Source organism: Canis lupus, chromosome X, assembly GCF_048164855.1.
Source record: "Canis lupus baileyi chromosome X, mCanLup2.hap1, whole genome shotgun sequence".
NCBI lineage: Eukaryota > Metazoa > Chordata > Mammalia > Carnivora > Canidae > Canis > Canis lupus.
The window spans coordinates 54,465,693-54,471,724 of NC_132876.1; the positions used below are offsets into that span (position 1 = coordinate 54,465,693).

The window sequence follows — 6,032 nt, forward strand, 5'->3', positions numbered from 1 at the left end:
TGAATTTCCATTTAACATATATTTGGCCTATGAATGACTTAGAAGAATATAAGAAAGAGAAATGAAAGAGGATGAGTTACTTGGCTAGTATAAATTGAGGCAAAAATAACCCATTGATAATAGTTGATATCTTTTTAAATTTCTGAATATTACTTCTGAATTTATCATGAACTTGACTCAAATGCTTGCAATCTTTAAGAGTATAATTACTTGGAACTTTCCATGCTGCCTTTTTTTGACTCATATATTCTATTTTTTTCTTTTCTTTTAATTAAGTACTTCACAAATTTGCGTGTCATCCTTGCGCAGGGGCCATGCTAATCTCTCTGTATCATTACAATTTTAGTATATACACTGCCAAAGCAAGCACTCAAATATACTATTTTCTTTTGCAAATGCATTTTTGAGTGTTTCTGATTAAGCTCCTAATGTATTAACACATGTGTAAATTTAGTTTTATCCTATCTAAAGTAGCAGCTAAGAAACACTCTTTGGCAATCACTGTAATGAGTACTTTGCATATTATGGAATATATCTCCTTGTTTGTGTACAGACTGTGTTGATCATACAAGGCTTAACCCATTCAATTTCTTTTTATATTTCTCTACTTCAGAGGTTAGTGCCTATCTACATTTCCTCACTCTGAGCCTACAACATAGAAATCCCTTGGGTCCTTCCACCCTGTGTTTGCTTCCTTTAACTTGTGGCATCTCCAGTTCTGTCTCTGGCAGCTGTTGGGGAAACCTCTTTTTTAACATTCCCTGACAGGCCTGAGATAATTCTGGGAAGCTTTACTAACTTGCCCTTCTAAATCTCTAGTGCTATCTTTCCTTTGTAGATGTTTTGCTGTGTTTTTTGTAACTATAAATGTATTTCAGGTGAACCACAGTAGTTTAAGTTGCTGCAGGCTTTCTCATGCTAAGGTTCCAAACAAGTTTTAACAGGAGGTTGGCATAAAGCCTTGATTGCTAATTCTGCAATAGACTGCTTTTCACAATGGGACATCCTATAATATTTGATACAGTCTTTAAAGCAAATGATTTCTGCCTTGTATTATTACTGCTTGCATCATACTTATTCTCAGCTTTAAAAAGATTCCATGTCTTTACTTTCATATATGGGCTTGATTTTATTTAAAATTCTAAAAGAAAGTTAGAGGTTTCTAAGGTAATAAGGATTTTATGTTGGAGAAACAGGTAAAAGAGGTATCAGTAAGGTCAAATGAATTGATACATAAATATAGTAAATGCTACTTTCTGGAAACATTATCTCTATAAAGATTAAAGTGTGTTTTCTTGGCGGCAATTTGTAAATAGGTAGAAGGAATGCTACTTGGGTAAAATTTGAGCAGTCAGACTCAGATATTTTAGTGTCTTTCCAATAGCCCAGGATCAGGGGCCAGCTTAACAGTCTAGTTTGAGGTGACAAAGATGTGCTCAGAATCTCACAAATAAATCCACAGTGCAGTGAATCCAATGCCAAATAATGGAGACTACATCACTTGTGACGTAGAAAGAAGTAGAATGTCACATTGATGAGGAAATCGTTGAAAACAGAATCTGAGCTGTAACTGCTAATGGTTGCTGTGTAAGTCACATTGATCTATTATGTCCAATTATTTTTCACTTAGTTATCAAACAAAAAATTTTAACATTCTAACAGGAGAACTGAGCTATACTTTACTCTGTCTTATGATTCTGTTTGTCAACTAAGTTTTGTTGGTGATTTCTTATTATAAAGTTATTTAGATCATATATTATAGCACATTAATTCATTGAACAATTTATTGAAAAAACATGGAATCTCAATGTTTTCTTTTTGTTTTCATGAACCATATGAATTGTAAATATATAAGTTATATAAATGTTATATCCCTACTTTTTGTATTTTTTTTTGTATACTTTTTTATTGGAGTTCGATTTGCCAACATATAGTATAACACTCAGCGCTCATCCTGTCAGGTGCCCCACTCAGTGTCCATCACCCAGTCACTCCATCCCCCTGTGCACCTCCCCTTCCACTACCCTTTGTTCGTTTCTCAGAGTTAGGAGTCTCTCATGTCCTGTCACCCTGATATTTCCCACTCATTTTCTCTCCCTTCCCCTATAATCACTTTAACTATTTCTTATATTCCCTGTATGAGTGAAACCATATAATTGTCCTTTTCCAATTGACTTACTTCACTCGGCATAATAACCTCCAGTTCCATCCAAGTTGAAGCAAATGGTGGGTATTCATCATTTCTAATGGCTGAGTAATATTCCATTGTGTGTGTTTGTGTGTGTGTGTGTGTCGCATCTTCATTATCCATTCACCTTTCGATAGACACTGAGGCTCCTTCCACGGTTTGGCTATTGTGGACATTGCTGCTATAAACGTTGGGGTGCAGGTGTCTTGGTTTTTCACTGCATCTAATATTTGGGGAAATCCCCAGTAGTGCAAATGCTAGGTCAGGGGTAGCTCTATCTTTAACTCTTTGAAGAACCTCCACACAGTTTTCCAGACTGGCTGTACCAGTTCACATTCCCACCAACAGTGCAGGAGGGTTCCCCTTTCTTCACATCCACTCTAACATTTGTTGTTTCCTGTCTTGTTAATTTTCACCATTCTCACTGGCACTAGTGTGAGGTGGTATCTCACTGTGGTTTTGATTTGTATTTCCCTGATGGCAAGTGATGCAGAGTATTTTCTCATGTACTTCTTAGCCATGTGTATGTCTTCTTTGGTAAAGTTTCTGTTCACTTGTTTTGCCCATTTCATTATTGGATTGTTTGTTTCTTTGCTGTTGAGTTTCATAAGTTCTTTATAGATGTTGGATACTAGCCCTTTATCTGATAGGTCATTTGCAAATATCTTCTCCCATTCTGTAGGTTGCCTTTTAGTTTTGTGGACTGTTTCTTTTCCTGTGAAGAAGCTTTATATCCTGATTAAGTCCCATAGTTCATTTTTGCTTTTGTTTCCCTTACCTACACAGACATAACTTGCAAGAAGTGCTGTGGCCAAGTTCAAAAGGGTAATGCCTGTGCTCTCCTCTAGGATTTTGATGGAATCTTGTCTCACATTTAGATCTTTCATCCATTTTGAGTTTATCTTTGTGTATGGTGAAAGGGAGTGGTCTAGTTTCATTCTTTTGCATGTGGATGTCCAATTTTACCAGCACCGTTTATTGAGGAGACTACCCTTTTTCCAGTGGATATTCTTTCCTCCTTTGTCGAATATTAATTGAGCATAAAGTTGAGGGTCCACAACTGGATTCTCTATTCTGTTCCATTGATCTATATGTCGGTTTTTGTGCCACTACCACACTGTCTTGATGATCACAGCTTTGTAGCACAACTTGAAATTTGGCATTGTGATGCCCCCAACTCTGCTTTTCTTTTTCAATATTCCCCTGGCTATTCGGGGTCTTTTCTGATTCCACACAAATTTTAAGATGATTTGTTCCAACTCTCTGAAGAAAGTCCATGGTTTTTTGATAGGCATTGCATTAAACGTGTAAATTGCCCTGGGTAACATTGACATTTTCACAATATTAATTCTGCCAATCCATGAGCATGGAATATTTTTCCATCTTTTCGTGTCTTCCTCAATTTCTTTCAGAAGTGTTCTATAGTTTTTAGGATATGGATCCTTTACCTCTTTGGTTAGATTTATTCCTAGATATCTTATGCTTTTGCGTGCAATTATAAACGGGATTGACTCCTCAATTTCTCTTTCATCGGTCTCAGTGCTAGTGGATATAAGTGCCACTGATTTCTGGGCATTGGTTTTGTATCCTGCCACATTGCCGAATTGCTCTATGAGTTCTAGCAATCTTGGAGTGGAGTCTTTTGGGTTTTCTATGCACAGTATCATGTCATCTGCAAAGAGGGAGAGTTTGATTTCTTTTTTGCCCATTTGAATGCCTTTTATTTCTTTTTGTTGCCTGATTGCTGAGGCTAGGACTTCTAGTACTATGTTGAATAGCAGTGGTGGGAGTGAATATCCCTGTCTCATTCCTAATCTTAGAGGAAAGGTTCCCAGTGTTTTCCCATTGAGAAAGATATTTGCTGTGGGCTTTTTGTAGATGGCTTTTTAGATGCTGAAGAATGTTCCCTCTATCCTTACACTCTGAAGACTTTTGATCAGGAATGGATGCTGTATTTTGTCACATTCCTTCTCTGCATCTATTGAGAGGATGATAGGGTTCTTGTTTTTTCTCTTGTTGATATGATCTATCACATTGATTGCTTTATGAGTCTTGAACCAGCCTTGCATCCTGGGGATAAATCCCATTTGGTCATGGTGAATAATCTTAATGTATTGTTAGATCCTATTGGCTAGTATGTTATTGAGAATATTTGCATCTGTGTTCACCAGGGATATTGGTCTGTAATTCTCCTTTTTGGTGGGGTCTTTGTCTGGCTTTGGAATTACGGTGATGTAGGCCTCATAAAATGAGTTTGGAAGTATTCCATCCCTTTCTATCCTTCCGAACAGCTTTAGTAGAATAGGTATGGTTTCTTCTTTAAACGTTTGATAGAATTCCCCTGGGAAGCCATCTGGCCCTGTACTTTTGTGTCTTTGGAGGTTTTTGATGACTGCTTCAATTTCCTCCCTGGTTATTGATCTGCTCAGGTTTTCTATTTCTTCCTGTTCTAGTTTTGGTAATTTTGAGTTTCCAGTAATACATCCATTTTTTCTAGATTGCCTAATTTATTGGTGTATCATAAATACACCAATAATAGGTTTTTAAAATCATTTTTATTTCCTTGTTATTGAATGTGATCTCTCCTCTTTCATTCTTGATTTTATTAATTTGAGTCTTTTTTCTCTTCTTTTTAATAAGGCTGGCTAATGGTTTATCTATCTTATTAATTCTTTCAAAGAACCAATTCTAGGTTTTGTTAATCTGTTCCACAGTTCTTTTGGTCTCTATTTCATTGAGTTCTGGTTGAACCTTATTATCTCTCTTCTTCTGCTTGGTGTAGATTTTATTTGCTATTCTCTCTCCAGTTCCTTTAGGTGCGAGGTTAACTTTTGTATTTAAATTCTTTCCAATTTTTTGAGGGATACTTGTCTTGTGATGTTTTTCCATCTTAGGACTGCTTTTGCTGTATCCCAAAGATTTTGAACACTTGTATCTTCATTTTCACTAGTTTCCATGAATCTTTTGAATTCTTCTCTAATTTCCTGTTTGACCCATTTGTATTTTAACAGGATGCTCTTTAACCTTCACGTGTTTGAGTTTCTTCCAAATTTCTTCTTGTGATTGAGTTCACATTTCAAAGCCCTGTGGTCTGAAAATATTCAGGAGACAATCCCAATCTTTTGGCATCACTTGAGGCCTGATTTGTTACCCAGTTTGTGGTATTCTGGAGAAAGTTCCATGTGCACTTGAGAAGACTGGGTTTTTAGTTCCGTTCAGATGGAATGTTCTGTATATGTCTGTGAAACCCATCTGGTCCAGTGTATCATTTAAAGCCCTTGATTCTTTGGTGATGTCGTGCTTAGAAGATACCTGGAGTAGATCTGTTGCTGCCATAATGCAGACCAGAAGTACTCTACCACACACTTCTGTGGGGTTGAGACAAAATTACTAAAAGGTTGTCAACACACAAGGTCAGAAATAGAGCAAATTCTTCACCAAGTTGTATAGTGCCCCCTTATTTTCAACTGAAGACTCTTCTGCATCCACACTGCGTCTAAGCAACATGAAGATCATTAGTCCCTTCCGGGATATAAGCATTCATTCCCAAGTCATAGAGCTGAAGTGACATGACCACTTAGGCAGATGTCACATCCTTCAGAAAATGCTTGGTGTACACTCATATGTTAAAAGAGGTCCAGAGGAATGTCTGATCAGAAATAGAGATTCACTATAGATTCACTATAGATTCATGAAGGATTTTAACCCAAGACATGAATAATGTAAATGAGAGTACCTGTCACTTACTCTTTCGATGGACACTGCAATTACACAATCTGTAGTATTTCAGTGACCTGGAGTCTTAGAGTTACATCAACCCAAAGGAACCATGATCCCAGAAGTT

At 36.9% G+C, this 6,032-nt stretch overlaps 1 non-coding gene across 1 annotated transcript; it reads right to left on the bottom strand.

Moving 5' to 3' along the window:
- Positions 1-264: 264 nt before the first annotated feature.
- LOC140628870 (U6 spliceosomal RNA) lies at positions 265-368 on the bottom strand. Its single transcript, XR_012026802.1, has one exon. It is a non-coding gene; the product is annotated as a U6 spliceosomal RNA (small nuclear RNA).
- Between the last annotated feature and the right edge of the window lie 5,664 nt (positions 369-6,032).